The sequence below is a fragment of the Balaenoptera physalus genome, assembly GCF_965194825.1.
Source record: "Balaenoptera physalus genome assembly, chromosome: 5".
NCBI lineage: Eukaryota > Metazoa > Chordata > Mammalia > Artiodactyla > Balaenopteridae > Balaenoptera > Balaenoptera physalus.
In genome coordinates this window covers 140,827,887-140,848,272 of record NC_138884.1, presented here as the reverse complement: position 1 = coordinate 140,848,272, position 20,386 = coordinate 140,827,887, and positions in this window count along the sequence as shown.

Sequence of the window (20,386 nt, the reverse complement as noted above, 5' to 3'; positions counted from 1 at the left end):
TATCACTCTCTGTAGCACACATTCTTACCAAGGACCCCAGTATACGTTTCATTTATAGTTTATCCAGTCTAATGGCATGATGTCATTAGTATGATGGAACAATGAGACATTCTTTGAGATGTTCAGCAGGTCCTGGTTCAAACTATATGATGACAGAGAGCAGGAGAGTTAACAGTTTTGGGGAAAGACTGCAACTGTATACTGATTTCTAGTCCGAGTAAATCTGAGCTGTTTCTGACAATTATACTTTCACCTTATCAATGGTCACATAATATGTACTCAAAGACATTTTCATCAGTTTTAACAAAGATTCTTTATCTGGTACAAAAGCTCCGATTGGGGTTACTATTTCATTGATTTTACAATAGTTCACTATAATACCCTAGGATCCACCTGGTTTTTGCATACACCACCATCTGGTTTTTGCGTGGATCAACCTGGTACATTAAATGGATATATGATGAGGATATTACCTTCGCACTCTGTAGGTCTCTAAGTGTGGCACTGATTTGTGTCATAACCCCCAAGGGTACAATATTGTTTTGATTTACTGTCTTGGCTGGTGGGAATTTGGGGAGACAATTTCAGAGGCTTCTACTTGGCCTCCGCAGTTCAATATCTTTTATCGCATAGAACAGGAAACCAACATGCTATTTGTGCCAACAAACACCAAGTATGAGCTTCCCATTAGTCAGGCACTGTGCAAATAATCAGCATGGGTCTAAAGACTTTACTTATTACTTGGTTTTATTATGCATTCCTTTTAATAGTAAACCATGATGACATTTCAAATCTTAGAGAATCAATTTGAAGTCAGACCTGTGGCCAAGAGTCCTTGAAATATTTGGGTTGTCTCCTTTCCTATCATACAAGTACTCCCTTATATGGTCACAGGTTCTTTGGAGTAAACTTGGGGAAATAACTGCCATGGTCACTTCCCATGGTGTTATAGAGAGAGTGTTCCTTCCTGGGGACCTTTCCTTCAAGCAATGTGTTCTGGATCTGAAAACTTTCTCAAGACCAGAAACTGGGCAAGAGATATAAGACTGTCTTCATCTCCCTAATCATTTATCTTTAATTCATTATGAATTATACATTAAGTAATGCTTGTATAGGCTCATCTCTTTAGACCCTAGAAATGCCATGTTCTATTCATCATCTTCATAACTCTCTATGTCAGTCACTCCTACTTGGCCTCTGTCTGATCTTGCCACTGTATGCGACAATTGCGTGCTCCTGTCTTTTAACAGTTAAGTGCTGCCACCTGGCCCATGTGGTTTTGGAATCCTGTTATCCCCATCAGTATCAGTGAGCCCAGTATTGTAAAGACATCCCTTTACTGCCAGCCCTGGCCTAGAGGGAAGCAACTCATGAGTATCTTAGTGAATCTCACTAGCAGATTCCTAACTGGTTTGGTAAATGGTGTATCCACTGTGTCCTCCCTGGACCACAGTTCTCTGGTTGGTTTTTCCAGCTGTACTAAATATCCATCCTAGCATGACTGAGTCTTTTATATCTGTCTGACATGCAAATACTGTCATTTTTATCTTACTTGGTGTAAACCTCTATTTTCCCATGTTTCTAGTAATCATCCTAGAAACTTGTTTACACCATCCATGAGATAATATAAAACTATATTTAGTGTTGGGAGTCAGAGGCTCAAAAGTTAAGTAGAAAATGCATATTCGAATCACTATAAAAAACATTTTTTGAAAGTATAAGTTTTAAAATTTTACTTATGGACAATAAATTCAAACCTTCTAAAAAAGTTGCTTGCAGAATTAACAGTTGATAACTAACAGAATAATCTTGTTTCTAGATATAGGAGAAAGAGGAAGATATGCAAGTGGTTGGTAAATACTACTGATGGATAAAGGGAAGGCAAATTATGTAACTGATGCAGCCAATATATCATTTCTGGGATAAACCTTATCTTTACATTTTCTTTCTTCTTCCTTCCTCCTTCTCCCTTCCTTCCTTCCTTCCTTTTCTTCCTTCCTTCCTCCCTCCCTCCCTTTCTTTCTTTCTTTCTTTTTTCTTGCTTTCTTGCTTTCCCCTAATTTTTTTTAACATATAACAGAAACCCTGTGAAGCTCCATTAACTACTGTGATGTGGAAATACAAAATCTTCAGTATTCTGAAGTTCTGAGTCAAGAACTTAAAGGATCCAGGCAGTATATTTGGGCAAGTTTTAACTTAGAAATAGGAAGGTGATTACAAGAATTAACCAGCTGGTTAAGTGGTTGGTATCAAAGATTTGAATTTCATATTTTTCACTGTGACTTGTGATGCCAAGATGATAAATGGATGCCAATAGTTCAAGTGCATTTCATGGAGATGGGAAAATAGCAGTTATTAGGAGCCTCAGAACTATAGCTATAATTATAATAATAATAGCTAATATATTAGCATTTATTAATGTTTGCTATGCTAAAACTTTAAATATATTATTCATTTAACATATGTCTTGCCACAATATAGAAGTACTGCAAAAATCCATGTTTTATTGAGGAATAATGGAATCACCTTTAACATATATCTTGCCACAATATAGAAGTACTGCAAAAATCCATGTTTTATTGAGGAATAATGGAACCACAGAGGTGATTTCTAAGTTGACAAAGGACACTGTATAAATGGAAGATTAGATTCACACATAAGCAAAACTGACTTAAAAGCCAGGATTCTCAACCAGTGGTTCTCCACTTATGTGGAGTGGCATGGCATACTGGTGAAATGCAGGATTGTCACATGTATGCAACCAAGACCTCATCCACATAAAATATTAATTTCTGAACAACACAATGTATATATTATTACACAAGTATCTGTCAGGCAGATTTTGAGCTGAGCAAGTTAAGCAGTGCTTGGTAGAATGAAGTATAACATGCAGTAAGATTTAAAATAAGTGGCATAATATCAGGTTGTTGAAAAACCATCTATTTATGGAGACCAAAGTTTGATTTATGAATATATAATACAATAAGGTCAAAGAAATAAACACTGAAATTCATATAGCAAGAGTGAGTAATATCGTTAACAGTGGTTGCACACATACACACACACAAACATGGTGAGGTTTTGCTACACTGTAGGAATGTTATGTTATAATCATTACTGACCTAGCTAGTGATTCCTTCTAGTATATTGTCCAAAATCAGAGTATTTGAAAATATAGCATGAACTAAAAATATTTGGAAAACAACAAGATAGTTTTGCCAATATTCTGATTTTCCAAACCTGATCCAAAGAATTATAGAGAAATTATAGGGAAAGACAAGAAAAGATCAAGAAAAAAGAAATCTACAAAATCACATAAAAATAAAAAAATATTCAATTCAACACACAAAAATTCTATAAAAGTATAGGCACTCAGTGATTTTTAGGTGAAAAATACTTAAAGGGGGTTCATGAATAATACTAAGTTCTCTATATACTACCTTAGAACATAATGACTACAAATGTAAATTGAAATGAATCTCAACACAAACAGATAAATAAAATTTAGGAGATATCATAGAGATTTGAAGAGATAAATTGGCAAAGGAATCATGTGGTTTGTTTAAGAAACACACACACACGCATGACAATAGGAAAGCAGGGTTGTTGAAATGCCTGGAGTTGAATATGTGATAAAGACAACCATCCACATATATAATATAGATGTATGGTGAGAATTACTTAGGTGAAAACGAAAAGGAAGTGATAAATGGAATTAGAAGGATACCTCTGGGTTCAGTTCTCACCTCAACTTCCATGACTCAGTAACTGTTTTTGTTGTAGCAAAACATTGTTTGCCCTAATAAGCATGGTCATGTCTTAAAATGAAGAAGTGGTTCTGTTTGTGTTGTTCTTGCTAAAAAGATTTAATTCTAACACTATTGGCAATGCGGAAGCATAAAAACTCTGAGAGAAACAGAAAATATTTCTACACAAGCAAAAATATTTGATCAGTTAGAAATTTAGGCATAGTCAAACATGATCCTAGACACCTATTTACTTTAAAAATTTGACTGACTAGCAAGACAAAATAGTAACTGAACTCTCCCCATTGATAAGAAATTAGAATCTTTACAGCAACAAAATTCAGAGATAACTGCAATTTATCATTTTAAGCAATAAAACATTGACTTTTATTTACTTTATTCACTTAAATATATTCATACACGTCTCTGACATATTTAAGCCATTATTTTATTTAACATTTTTTGCGCACTCAGTATTATATTGACTATTAACATACTGTTGGTAAGTATTGTTGAGAATACAGGTTGCTTTCTGATTTAAGAGTTACTAAAATAAAACTATGGCAATTCCTCATTTTTGAAGAATTCCTTAAAAGTTATTTTTGAAAGAGGACTATTTTACATTGAAGAATTTAAAGGGTTTTTTTCTAATTATAATCATTTAATTACTTTTTACCTTATAACTTAATTATAAACTATATAATTAAATAATTTCAGGGTGTTTAACTGAGTTCAGTATGCAACAAAAAAAGATTTATCCAACATTCAAGCAATCCATTTGCTTTGTTCCACATATTGTTGTAAGTCTGTGGAGATATATACACATATATATACATGATTTGTCCCTTCTTTCATGGAGCTAACATTCTAGTGAGGAAAGGCAGACAATGAACAAGCAAATGAAGACACTATATAGGGGGCGATAAAATTATGGATACATAATGAAGGAAGGCGACAGAGAAAGAGGATAGGAGTCATGGGTGACTTTTCTATGAGGGCATTTTGAGCAGAGACCTTCAGAAAGAGGGAAAAATCTTGCACATATATTTGGTGGAAAATTCTAGGTAGAGGGAAGAGTAAAAGAAAAGCCCTAGGTGTAGTCATGTCCTGGGACTAATGTCGGAAAAGTATGGATGTAAGTATGGTGGGATTGAGCTTTGAAATTAATAATATAAATGAGTCAAAAAATACATACTCTTATTCCATATGAATATTATATATAAATATCATATATATGTTTATTATCCAAACTTACTTTTGCGAATAGTCATATGAAAAAGATGATTAACTAGTACTTGAAGGATGTTATAAAATTTTAATATGTGAACTTAAAAATCCTGAGAAATAGATACTTTCAGTCTTAAGAAAAGAAAATATGGAGAACCACTTCTACGATTCCAAGAATTCCGACCAACAGCAAAAAAGGAACTGAGACACAATGACCAGTATTAAAATGTCCTTTACTATTATAGCCTTGGCATGTCTCACATGGACTGTTCTTCTTATAGTGGGGATTGGAAATGTTTTCTTTTCCTTTGAGATAGAGAAACTCATGATATATGGATTTCAGAAACTATTTCACAGAGTCATTCGCTTCCATTTATTTCAAATATCACTGCCTCGAGAGTAATAAATATGCAACTGCCCGTAGACACAATGAAGTATTTAATCTTGAGCAAAAGGTTGTTGAGGTGTTAAACATGAAAGCCACAGAAAGTGTTTCTCTGCTCTGAGGAAAATAAAATTCTATTCTGGATATTTGTGTCCAAAAATGAACAAGGAGATTAAGGCCAAATGTGGACTTAGGAAGATTAAATGAATTTATTGTATCCTGTAATTTTTCTTTTTAAAGCTGACCCTGTAAAATGAAATTCAATATTTTTCAGAAAGGAAATTGGTTGGAAGAAATAGATACAGAGCAATATAACTTTACAAATGCTAGTATTCACATGAATCTTAAAATTAGAAGTTAAAAGTGGGATAAAATTTGAATAATATGAATATTAGGGGAGCAGATAGTCTTTTTCACTTCATTCCCTGGTGTTCTGCCCAAATGAAGATAGCCAAATTCAATAAAAGTCTAAAAGAAAAATTATCTACATATGGGAAGGTAAATTTTCTTCCCTCCTTTTGTTTTGCTTTGTACTCTTTAAATCCCCAACTCAACTCAGTGACAAAGTCCATCAGAAAAAACCAATTATAGGGAGCATATTAGAGAACATTTACCTGAACAACGACCAATGAAAATCATAAGAGAAACTTGCTCTGAGAAATACACTGTTATAAACTGTTTAATCATTCACTATGAGAAATAAGGGATTACTAAATTCCTTATATTCATTGGCAATGTGCTTTTAAAAATACAATATTGAAATACCAGCAAATAGGAGACATGATGAAACTAAAGGCATATAGGACTAATGAAAAAGAGCCCTTTCTATGCTTATGTAGGCTAGTTCCATACCATAAAGAAAATACATTATAATTTCTTTAAAATTATATTCTGAGCATGCTAATATACACACAATATTAGGACAGCTGAAGTTATTAATAACTCCATTTTATAAAAATTGGAAATCATAATCATTAATAATTATGGTCAAATAAAACATCTTATGATTCACAATTCAATGGCTTGGGGAGGGACTAGTAAAGCTCAATAAGGTCTAACAGGGTTGCTTTCTAACTAGAAAGAAGCTTTATCTGTCACCTGTATACAAGCTGAACAATTTGTACATGCTCTGGACTCTTCTATTAGCAAAAAATCACCTTGAGGTGTTTATATTATATTATAGATTTTGTTTAGTGAAGCTTTCTATAAAGTATGTAGAAAGAGTAAATATTTTAGATTTTGCAGGCTCTATGGTCTCTGTCATAGCTACTCAACTCTGCTAATACGGTGAGAAGGCACTCCTAGACAATACATAAATGAGTAAGGTGTTCAATAAATAAATGAATAAATGCGTTCAAATTAAACTTTATTTACAAACATAGGCAGTGGGCCAGATTTAACCTGAAAACCACCATTGGCCAATTCCTGTTCTGAATAAATCTATAAAACTTTGTAAAAAAATTTAATACAGGATATATAAATAGCAACTATCAACTGAATTATATATAAAATAAGTAGTCAAGTAATAAAATTTGTTTCTCTTTTGATACTTGAAATAATTGACTGTCAAAGGATAAATTTACCAGGTATATTCTATCTCACTAGAAATACATAGTGAGATATATTCTATCTCACTAGAAAAACTAAACTTCAGTAAGCAATTAGAATATCAGTATAATGAGTCTTTCAGAGTTAGTAAAATTGGCGGGGGGTTCCACTTCTGGTATGTCTGGGGAAGTTCCTGCTAGACCTATGTTCACACAGATCACTCTGAACAAAATACAAAGGCACTGGAGTGTGAACAAATACAGCAGATTAAGGAGAGGAGTCAAATATCAAAAAAAGGAAATGGCTTGGACTAGCTTTACCATTGTTATGCTGGCTTTAAGTTTTAAGGAAGATCTCTGTGGCACAAAAATGGAAAGTGTAGTACAGAACTATATATGAAATGGATAAACAACAAGGAACTGCTGTATATCACAGGGAACTATATTCAATATCTTGTAACAACCTATAATGGAAAGCAATCTGAAAAATAATATATATCTGTATGTATAACCGAATCACTTTGTTAAACACCTGAAACATTGTAAATCAACTATACTTTAAAAAATGTGCAGTATTTTCAGCCTGAAAAAGCAGAAGACAGAGTCTGGGGCAATGACAGTGGTTATAAAATGAAGGATGAAGCTGAGAGAAGAGAGATCCAAAGTGAAGGAGCCCCAAACTCTATATATAAACTCTGCTGTATCTCTGACTTAGTATGAACTGCACATGCTAGAGACAGACTTCAGCTAGAGAGAAAAGACCTAACCTGGGATTTGTTAGTTGCCTAAGAGAGAGTTTGCATTTTCATTATAACGAAGTTAAATGCCTACTAAACCATACAAACCAAAAAGTCAACAATTTTTGGACTAATGTCACTTTCACAATGTTCAGGATATAACCAATTACTCTACATACAAAGAACTAAGAATGTGTGACATGTTCCGTAAAAATAATGATTGATTTATGGAACAACCAAGCAAAAAACTGATAAGATATGGATGATGATAAGATTTGGATGATTAGAATAGCACCACTAATTACCTATTTTGATTTTTATACAACACTACCCCAACAGCAACAGCAAAACAAATCCCAAGGAAATAATGAATTTAAGTGCAGAAATCAATAAAATAGAAAACAGACCTCTAGCAGAATAGCTCAACAGAGAAAATTTCCTTCATTAAATGTTGCAAAGATTAACAAAATTTATAAACGTCTAAGCTGATTGATCAAGAAAAGATGTTAAGAACACAAATTATGGCTATTAATAATTAAAGGGTGGTTATCAGTACAGGTACCTACAGAATAAGAGGTTATGAACAATTTTCTGCCAACAACTTCAATAATTTAGATCAAATGGACAATTTTCTTGAAAAATGTAACTTACTGAAACACACAGGAAACAAAGGACAAAATTTGAATAACTGTATGTCTAGTGAGTAAACTGAACCCATTTTCATAAACTTTCCAATAAGAAAACTCCAAAACCAGATAATATCACCGTAAATTCTTTCAAACATTTAAAGAAGAAATAATATCAATCTTGCACAAGTTCTTTCACAATATAGAGGAGAAGGGAACAATTTCAAAATTTAAAAAAATTAAAATAAAATAATTACTAGAGACTGATATAGTACCCCTATAAACCTATAGACAAGCTTAACTAACAGTATTTTAGAAAATCAAATCCAGCATTATAAAAGTGTAATGTATCATAGCCAATAGATTTTGTCACAGGAATGTAAGATCAATGAACTTTCCAAAGTCAACTGATGTAGTCCATTGTGTTAACAGAATAACAAAGAAAAAGTACAAATTAAATTTCAATAAATGAAACAAAGCATTTGATAAAATTTGACACTCCTTCAAAATTAAAATGTGTAGCAATTTGGTAATAAAAGGAAACTTCCTCTACCTGAAAAAGGACATTCATGAAAAACCTAAGGCTAACATGACATTTAACACTGAAAATTTGAATACCTTCTCTGAAGTAGGCAACAAGAAAAAAATGCCCATTCTCACCACTTCTGTGGAGTTCCTGGCCACTGCAGAAAGTGAGAAATAAAGGCATAAAGGTAAGAGTGTAGAAGTAAACCTATTTGCAGAAGGCATGTTGTTTACCTATAAAATCATCAGAAATCTACAGTATAATTACCAGAACTAATCAGTGAATTCAGTAAGATATCAAGATTCAGGATTAATAAACAGAAAGTAATGATTTTTTTATACTATCAACAAAATATTTTAAAAATTCTATTAAGGACTTCCCTGGTAGCACAATGGTTGAGAATCCACCTGCCAGTGCAAGGGACACGGGTTTGATCCCTGGTCCAGGAAGATCCCACATGCAGAGGAGCAACTAAGCCCGTGCGCCACAACTACTGAACCTGCGCTCTAGAGCCCGCATGCCACAACTACTGAAGCCCACGTGCCTAGAGCCCGTGCTCCACAACTAGAGACGCCACGGCCATGAGAAGCCCGCACACCGCAACGAAGAGTAGCCCCCACTCACTGCAACTAGAGAAAGCCCGTGCACAGCAACGAAGACCCAATGTAGCCAAAAATAAATAAATAAATAAATAATAATAATAAAAAAATTCTACTGAGTGTCAAGGAACATAAAGAATTTAGAAATAAATACAACAAAATATGTGCCAAGACCTCTACACTTAATGAAGATCTGAATAAATAGTAAGAAAAGTCATTGTCATGGACTGAGAGACTCCGTATGGGTAAGAAGTCAATTCCTCTCAGATATACAGATTCCACGCAATGTCAAATCAAAATCTCAGCAAATTTTCTGTAGTAATTGACAATCTGATTCTAAAATGTGTATGGAGAAGCAAAGAACCTAGAATATTGAAAGCCATCTTGAAAAACAAATCTGGAGTATTTAGACCACCTGTTTTCAAACCTTGTTATAAAGCTACAGTAATCAAGAGAATACAGTTTTGGCATAAGAATCAAACTACACATTAATAAAAGAAAATAGAAAGCCCAGAAGTAGACCCACATTTACATAATTTAATTTTCAACTTAGGCTTCAAAGCTAGCTGATGGGGCAAAAAAAGACTTTCAACAAATACTGCTGGAATTGCTGGATACGTACATGAGCATAATAATAGTAACCCTGATGCTTACCTCGCATTCTACAAAACATTTTAAATTGAGATGGAACATAGGTCTATATATAAAACTTAAAACCATAAAACTTATAGAGGAAAACATGAGTATGTTTTCTTGATTTGGAGGGTTTGGTAAATATTTCCTAGATAAGTCATAGAAATAAATAATTCTAAAAAATGATAAATTAGACTTTATTAAAATTAAAAACTTATACTCATAGAATGAAACATTAAGAAAATAAATAAAGAAGCTATAGTCCTTGTGGAGGTATTTACAAAAATATATTTTTGACAAAGTACTGGTGTCTAAGTATCATAGGATACTATGAAAACAACTACAACTCAATAGTAAAAATGACAAACAGTCCAATAACAAAAATAGGCAAAATCTCTGAACAGACACTTCACAAAAGAAGATATGGAAACAACAAATAAGCACATGGAAAGGTGTCAACAGCTCAGTATCATTAGATATCAGCAAAATGCAAAAAAAACCCACGAGCTATTGCTATATATCCACCCAAAGTGACTAAAACAAAAGAGACATACCACACGAAATATTGACAAATATGTAGAACAACCAGAATCTCCATACATTCTTGGTGGAACTTCAAAATACTAAGCCATTTTGGAAAAATTTTGGCAATTTTTTTAGGAAATTACACATATACATACCTTACCACTCATTATTTCTAATCCTAGACATTTATCCAAAAGAAATGAAAGTAAATGTCATAAAAATTTGTACGAGAATGTTCATAATAGCAAAGAACCGGACACGGCCAAAATGTCCATTGATAAGACAATTAATAAACTATACTATATTCATAAGATGATATATTTTAAGTCAGCAATGGAAAGGGAATAAACTGCCCATATATTCAACAATATGGATGAATTTTGAAAGCTTTACACTAAATGAAAAAAGTCTATTAAAAAATGTACATATTGCATAATCATTCTACATTTATGAACTTCTAGAAGAGGCTAATTGAATATACAGTGGAAATTAACAATAACAATTCTTACCTGGTGATGTGACACAGATTGACTAGGAAAGGACAAGAGGCAACTTTTGGGGGGTGGGGGTGATGATGATTGTACATTGCTAGAGAGTTGTGTTATGTAGGTATATGGCAAAATTCAGAGAATGTGCATTAAAATGAGTGCATTCCATTTTACATACATTTTACAACATAAGAAAAGCTAAGCCAATATTAAGGGCTATCTAGTAATATACATTCTTATATCTTAAGGGGAAAGTATCTACAATTTATTTTTGAAACGCACCAAGAAAAACATAAATTTGGCCAGTGGATGCATAGACAGATAGATACATGGATAAATATATGACAAATCAAATATAGTACAATGATAACGATAGGACTTAGATGGTGTGTATACAGGGCATCTCTATAAAATTTCTTCAACTCTGGAAATTTGTATAATAAAATTATAAAATACAAACAAATATTATTGAGCCTTTTTATGATTTTAGTTTGTTCTAACAGCCTGAGACTTTGTCCTCCTTCAAAACTTGTTAGATTGAGTGGGCTGGGAGAAGGGGATGCTGAATTAACAACAGAGTAGTAGAACCTGCTGTGCAATGACTCCAGCAAGACATTTTGTAGCTGTAGCTTATTTTTGTTTTTATGGCAAAAAACACAGCATGAAGTCTCATTTCTACAAGTGTGAAGTCAGTAGGTATTTACTGTCCTGTGTAACAGAATCATTCATGATTTGATGAAAGTTGTACCACTCCTCACATTATTGGTATGTATTGGTATATGGTAGAGAGGATGTATTTAAATATGCATTAGGGAATTTTATTGAGACACACTGAAACTATTTTCCTTTGACAATTCATTTTATCAGAGCCTTTTAAAAGGTAGAGATGATTCCACCTGAAGTTCCTCTTCTGACTTGAAAATATATGAAGGGTTCTAAACGAAAATTTTCCCTAAAGGAAGCTGCAATCTGGGCTGGTGATACCTGCAATCATACCAAGGGCTTAAGGTTTTGTGGGTATCCCAATCTCAGGCACACTATAGGGACTAGCCTAGAAATATCCCCAGACAAAGTGTCCTGCTTTGAGGATAAAGTATATGAAGGTGAACTAAGATTGTTCAAACTTTGGAACATGATACCAACTTGCAAATTATGAAATGAAGTGGCCCTATAAAGTCTGCGTCAGGATTCCTTGGGAAGGCTGCTCCATGGCGAGGCAGTGAGGCAGCAATGAAATGATAGGTTCTGGAGGACAGATCATTTCTATAATAATTTACCTGCCTCATACCTGTTGTCAGAGAGATGCATCAATCACTTTGACTTGACATCCAAACTCTTGGCTCTCTGATCCTTTAGAGATGAGGTGGGAGGAGCAGGCACTTCACGAGTCGAGATTATATCCCATGATCTATAAATGAGTTAGTTATGAAAAAATTTCAGACCTTGTCATAGATAATAAATATAAAGTAATCTCGGGAATATTTCAGTGCCCTGGGAATTGTTCCCTCATCATCACCAGGCTTCAAGCTATTTTCCAACCCAGAAATTTTGAAGCTTAAAGTTCTATCTGGGAAAGTGCGTGAAACTTTCTAACTTCCATATTCAAAACACTCACTTCAAGGAGGCTGTAAAGCTACAGAGAAGAGGTCGCCACAGACTCTTCATGGATGACAGTAGTTTTATGCCTCCTTATTTGCTGGCTAACCGTATCTGCCCAGCTTATGAAGAACTGAGAGGGTTATCTGGTGTCAGTTTTGGGGTTTCATCCCACCTCTCTCCTAGTTCCAACATGTTTCTCCACATACTACTGCACATTTGTTTCAAGTAACAACAGCCTCTTATTAAAATAAATGAGTAATGTAATTTCCAAATTCAACTAATAATTATCGATCAGTAACATATTATTCATTTAGACAATTTGCTAATTCTATAGCTTACATAGTTTATCAAACAAATATTTGCTTTCAAATTTCTTTTCTAACACAGAAAATTTGAATTAAATAAAATGGGTTAAAATCACAGTTTGAGTACTGAAATGGAAAAAGATAAAAGAGATGTTTACTTTTCTTTTAATATATTTTCCTTCTCTAAGAGGGGCCCCTCTTGAGGTTTCAGAAGCTCCATATTGTCTGGTACTTGCAAACAAATGGGAATTAAATGCCAGATCCATGCCACATTATATTAGCTGAAACTAAAGTCAGTTTAATTTTTTTCCAATTGAGTTCAATCTTTGCGACCCTTTGTCCTTCAGTTTTAACAAGAATAGAGTTCATTTAGAGCAGAAAAACTTCAGAGAAACTTAAGAACATAAAAAATAAGACCCTTGTATCCACTGAACAACTTTACTAAGTCAGAGTGATCTAAGCTGATAGCTTTAAAATATCTTGCTTGCTGAATTACAACTAAATTAAAAAATCTATGCATAATATATCTTCACAGCTGAGATAGCTAATTTATGTAAAATAGAGTTGTAACATGGCTTTCTTGGAGATTGTGAAAAAAACTGTCCAACCAAGACTTTCAAGTCCCAAGTCCAAAAATGGTGTATAGTGTTTCTATAATCACAATTAAAAGAGCAAGTATAAAACATATTACATTCCACTGAAAAGCTACACATTGATTATAAGAATATGGCATCTGTTTCATGACCTAGTTACACTATGCTCACTTGCAAGGATTTTTATTTTTAAAATGAAACATATTTAGTGGATTAATATCCCATCTTGTATCGTGAAGTTAGACTGTATATATGTAACATATATATTACCATTGTTAAATAATGTCATTATTTAATTAACCAAGTGGAAGGAGTGGCTATATTGAAAGCATGAGAAGTCAAGTGGAGATAAAGGAAGCTATTATGGTAGTAAAATTTAATAGATTCAAAAGTGATGCAATTGTTGAACACAAATCAAACAATATCAGGACTAAGGAGCCTCTAAAGTAAATATTTTGAAATGTTATCAACAACCCAATGCATATAATTATTTTAGCCAAACCTCAACACAAAATATTTTTTCCAATAGAATGTAGGGAATGATACTTCAGTCTTTATTCTAATATGCTTGATTGAAAGTGATTCTCTTTTGTAGAGTATTGTAGTTTTATTGCCTAGATTTATGTGTCTTTTAGTTAAAAACAACTACAGGTCTTGTGTTACTATTATCATAAGTAGAATTTAGCATTTCATAATTTATAAGATACTTGATTGCTCTGTCATTATTTTCTGACCAGACTGAATATAGACAAATTCTGCCAGGGGCAGATCTCTCTTTTGGTCACATTCTGGATAGGCATACCTGTCTCACTACCCACTCCCCTTTAACACCTTTAAATTATATGAAATTTGTGGTAGAGAATCTCAGTATTCCCTGATGTCCATTTTCACATTCTTTCTCAGTAATAGAACCCTCAATAATACCCAGAAGAAGGAGCTCTGCAGCTAAAGGTGGTCAAGTGACCATGCTCTAGGTAGTGAGATATAAGCAGAATTGTTGGGTGTGAAATTTAGGAAGTGTTCTTAAAAAGAGGCACTTTTTTCTTCTTCTCCTCATTCTTCTTTAATCCTTCTTTTGTGTTACCTTTTATGTAAGAGATATGAGGACAAAATTCAAGAAACTGCCTTGGATCATGAGGTAGAAGCCATCTATGATCTCACAGTTTCTGGAGTCAGAGGTTCAGGCATGGTTTAGGCTGGTCTTCTGCTCAGGGTCTCAGAGACTGTAATCAAGGTGTCAGCTGGGACTGTGGCCTCCTCTGATGCTTGAGGGCCTCTTCTAGGCTCATGTGGTTGGCAGAATTCTGTTCCTAGCAGTTGCAGGACTGAGGCACTCAAACCCTAGAGGCTGCTGTCATTCCCTGCTTTGTGCCCTTCTCCATAATATGCCAGTTTGCTCCTTTGAAGCTAACAGGAGAATGTCTCTGCTCTTTCAAGTCTAACTTAGGGAAAGTCTGGGACCTCTTTTAAAGGGCTCATCTGATTGTCAGGCCCACAAAGGATAAGCTTCCTTTGAAAACTCAAAGTCAACAGATTAGGTACCTAAATTGCAAAATCCATTTACCTTTACCTTTTCCATATTCTATTGGTTAGAATAATGTCACAGTTTCTGCCTACCAAGAGAATTATATAGGGTATGTACACTAGTGTGCAGGATTCTTAGGGGTCATGTTAGAATTCTGTCCACCACACTGACAATTTTGTAAAACCACAAAGTAAATTATTAGAATAGTTCTGGCTGCTGAAACATCTTTCTTCTGCACAAGAAATATTTATATCTTACTTATCCTGCTGATCTTCGTGTTTTGACCACTTGCAGTCAAATCTAATTCTAACAAATACAGTGATGATTCTCCCCTTTGTTACAGAGAGTAGACAATAACACCACACAGCTGCTCACCTGTGTCTCTTTATTTTTTCCTGGTACCTCTTACCCTGTTCATCTTAAGTTCTTCTCCCTGTGGCCTTGTTAGCTGTTTCTGGATAACCCATCTAAGTTGGATAATTCATATCTTTTCCTCTCTTGGTTGTGAAACTAATTGCTAGTTTGGAATTGGCTTTATGAAAATATTTTATAATTTGTTTTGTCTTGGCTCTAAGGGAAAATTGGCATTTTGCCATAAATACTTGGGAAAAACAATATTTATATTATGCTTCCCCTGTCCCACTCCAGTTTGTTTTTTCTCGCTTTATTTTCCACCGGTAAAGAACAAGATTATTGGCCACAATATATGTAAGGCATGGGTTTAGAATATTATTTGGGGAGAGAGGGTTCTGTTTTGTCTCTTCTTTCTTCAGTGCTTCTAGAATAATACACTGTTTAATTCACAAAAAGTAAAATGAAAAATAAGCATTCTAGGAGATAGGATAAAGCTGAGAATTTCTTAATCTCCTAGAAGTTTTTTGCATACCTTGCTAAAAAGATGGAAAAAGATGGGCAGTCTCCCTACTTATACTTCCTCCATTGCCTCTGCTGGGGTCTTCTAATTATACTTTTTTTTGACTCCCTCAGTTTATCGGGGACCTTAACTGTGAACTCAATTTCCAGATATTTCAGGACTATCATTACACACACTGTCTCTGAGAGATTCTCATTCATGAGCTTGAGTTTCTCTGAAAGTCACAGTTCATAAGCAGATACCAGCTTTGAATTTGAAAAGTGTAAATAAAAATATATAGTTAAGGCAATCACACAAACTGATATGGATACACATCAGTCTACTGTTTCTAGTAGCTTCCACAAGTCCCCAGGTTTTGATAGCTAGCAATATTCTTAGGAAATTACCTATCACATTTCCTTATAGAGGAATTGTACACATACCTTTTGATGGAAAGAAGCAGGAAGTAAGATTTGGGAAGATTTGAATGATGGCTCCTAATCACCTCCCCCCAAGAGTCCTTGAAAGGAAACATGAAACAGTACTTTCAGAAAATGATGTTTAACATAATTAAAAATTTTCAGTTGGTGCTTAGAAACCAAGAGAAACTTGAACTCCTCAATAAATTCATGTCAGATAAGCTCTGATACTATTCTAAATATAGCCACTTAGATACTAGTAAGCTTTCCCTAAATTTACTTTCATTAAAAATTTATCTTCATCTTCTGTTAGCTTATATGAATATCAAATTCAAGTTTATTTCAAAGTTTTCTTTGAGATATCAACTAGTTAAACTTAAAAACAATTTCAAAGATAAGGCAAAGTCCAGAAAAGTGTATAATGTAAAACCAAGAGTACGTGGATTTAACACTACTTTCAAGATTAAATATACTTAGGAATTCTGTATTATCTAATAATTTTATGGGATCAATAGGCATTTACTGTAGCTATATAGGCATTTACTTTCTTTTTAACCATTATATATTATCTATGAACATTATAAAATACGCTAGCTCTGATGCAAACATTCACCAACTATATCACTTAGGATTTCAACAGGAAATCCCGATCACTAAGGGATATTAGAGAATCAGGAACTTATAGACGTTAGTTGTTACACAATTGCTGGAGGAACTGAAGAATTAAAGGACCAGAAAGGATTAGGAAAAAGTCACCAAATAGTGCTAATGTAGATGAAAAAGTCAGAAGTGGCAGGAAGCTGCAAGGGTGGAACCACAAAGTGGGCAGGGTAGATATCCTTGGCAAGTTGTTGGCTCTTCATTGCTGCTGTCTCTGTGAGTTGACAGCTAAGCATCCAGTTGCTCAGTAGGGCCAGAAATTGATGAGGCGAGCTGGCCATGGAGCAAATTGAGAACAAGCTAAAACTCTGCATCTGTCTCTCACTGCTTAAACTGATGACAACTTTCAAAGTACAATGGCTTTTGTTTCACCTTCTTCTCCCCAACTTCAAACAACTACCTCTTGTGGTCAGTCCTTACCTGAAACCACACAAGGAAGAAAATTCTGGAAAGTATCATGTTTTTCCAGTTTAAATTGACACGATACAAAATTACCCACTAACCCTGTTCCACCTTTTCAGGGTGAAAGCTGCCTTGATTTCACTTGCATAGTGAACATTTGGAAATCAACTTCTCCTACTCTACACTGAGTAGGATGAGGAAATAAAGTGCCTGGGAGGGTAAGTTAATTTCCCAAGGACACACAGAGAGTTAATGTTTAAACAAGTTCATTATTTTAACTCCCAGTCCAAGGTCCTTCCTTTTCTAACATGACAATGGTAACTTTCTTCACTTAGGAAAGGGACTTTACATTGTGTCACTGCAAAACTGGTGGAGAAAAAAAAAACAGTAGTAAATAAGGTAATTTGCAGACATGTGTAGATAAAGTCTGTATAAATTTTCATATTAACTACTCTATCTTCTAAAAGACAAAATTAAATGCCCTCTTTTCTTCTGTCAATTTTCCATTTATAACAGACCATTACTAGAACTTTCTTTTAAGTCATTTTAAGGTATCTCATCATTTTATATTTCTTTGTCCATACTGTACTATATGAATTATTAAAGATTAATGCATCTATATTCTGAGTGACCAGCCATGCCTGATGGTTTTAAATATGAAGCCATTCTTTTCTCCAGTATAATGATAAATTTACATTATAATTAACAGCCAAAGAATTCCTTTTTATGCCACATAATGATGACTGTCTTCAGCTTTGCTTTTCAGAAAGCACATCATAAAACACAGGGAAAATATATTTATTCTTAATATCCACAGTTATGTATTTAATGAACATTATTGAACTTTTCAAGTACTTATTGGGAATGGAGGGGAAATATTTGTGCACTATTATTTTATTTCAATCTTAGAGAATGCAGCCTTCGGCTGATGCCGGAATGTTAATAATTAGCACCTCTATTAGAAGTCAGCTCCTGGTTTTCAAGCAGCATTATGCTGGGAAGCTATGTTTCCCAAGTGAATGAAGAATTATACAGTTTTATTAAAGAAGAGCCTTTCCTTTGAATACAATTTTAAGAAAATCTTCAAAGGAACAAATTTAAAGCCTCAAATCAGAGCACAGCACTAATTAGTGTGTAACAATGATTTAGGCAGAGAGCACCAGGCCTTGTTAATTTTCCAGGTCCATTCTGTAGTCTCTTTGCTGTATATTTCTTTTGATAAGTCAATTTCATCTAGGTGCAGCTTTTTATAGTTTAACTACTGTCATAACACTTCTAAAGTTTTAGAAAATTGTACATACTGATGCTGAAATCTGGCAATTATCTTCTAACTCTGCATTCCAACAACTAATTTTATGGCTCAGCTTAAAATGCTTAATTCAATTTCAAGTATTTTGCATTTATAATATTACTTTAAGTGGCATGTCTCTGAATAAAATAATGTAACTACCTATTTGTTTATGTAACCTTCACACTTAGAAATAAAAATGTAAATCAATCATCAATTATAAATCAAGTTATTCAAGATTTAAGGGTGTCAGGTAAATAAGTTCTCTTGAACACATTTCATCTCGCAATGCCTCTTAGGAATTAGAAAACTTAAAATATCAGCTTTGTAATTTTACAATGTTATGTACTACAAATGTGTTATCAGAATAAATTGTTTTCTTCATTTAGTAAGTACTGAAGTATTGATCTGAGAATGTCATGGGAAATTAGAAAACAGTAACAGCAGTAAGCCATATAACTGTGATTTATGACTTCAGCAATATGAAGTAGGAATTGATTACTATTAAGGTCAATATCAAGATTCATTGACTCAGATATTCATTGTGACTACGGCTAAATTGGGAAACAACGTTTACTTCAAAAAAACGTATATCTTCCTGTGGATACAAATATGCCAATATATCCTGCCATCCTGTTATCACCTATTATGAGAATTCAATCTCTGAAGCATGATAGATATTGTGCAATTTAAAAACCATCTACTGTTGCCTCTAACTCTTGGTGTCTGCATCATTAATGACAGTATATTAGATTATTTCAATCAAAAATTGATATTTGTATCAAATAAAAATGAATCATAACTACAGTCTACTTCAGAATTTTTAAGGGATTCAAAATACCTTACACAGTACCCTAAGGAAGACATTACCACAAAACCCATAGCACCAGGGCAAACAGATGTACACCCATTCCATAACAGCTTAGGAAATGGGTACAGATGAATGAATATATTACTAAATAAAGTAAGAAAATGTGATCTAAGGAGTTAAACATTAAAGACATACATATAAGACAGACATGCTAGAAAACAAATATAATGTGTACTAATTTGAAGAACTGTGTTCATTTATAGCCCAGCTTATCTAACATGTTCAATTAAAATTTTGAACAATTCCAGCCGTCTCCATAACTTGTCCCAACTTCTTTCCCCCCATTGCTTTGCTAGCTTTTTTTTTTTTTCCATTCCAATTTGTGATTGTTTTCACTTTAAACTGGATCAATATACTTGTCTTTTAGGACTGGTCACATGACTTGCAGATAGAGCATATTACTTGAAACTCCAGCTAGACTTGAATAGTCTATGAAATATTTATTGGGCACTTGTTACTGCAAAACATAAATAAGACACTCAAAACAGAGGACATGATGACATTATACCTGGCATACTAAAAACAACAACTGCAGCAGCTACACCACAGAAAGAAAAGAGGAACAGATAGAACTATTCCCTAGTGAATGTTTTTTAAACTGAAGCAGTAGAATCAACAAGGTCCAGTGAAGATGCCTTGGGAACTACCAGGGCTAGGAGTTAGGCAGCAAGGATACAGCTGAGTAATAAGCATTCATGGCACTCCCCTTTTTTGTCAACAGTGTACTGATTTAAAGAGAAATGTGAAAACAAGTGATTGCAGTAAAATAGTGGTACCCTACAATTTTACTCCTAAATACTGATCAGTAGGTTGTCACATATAACCACTTTTT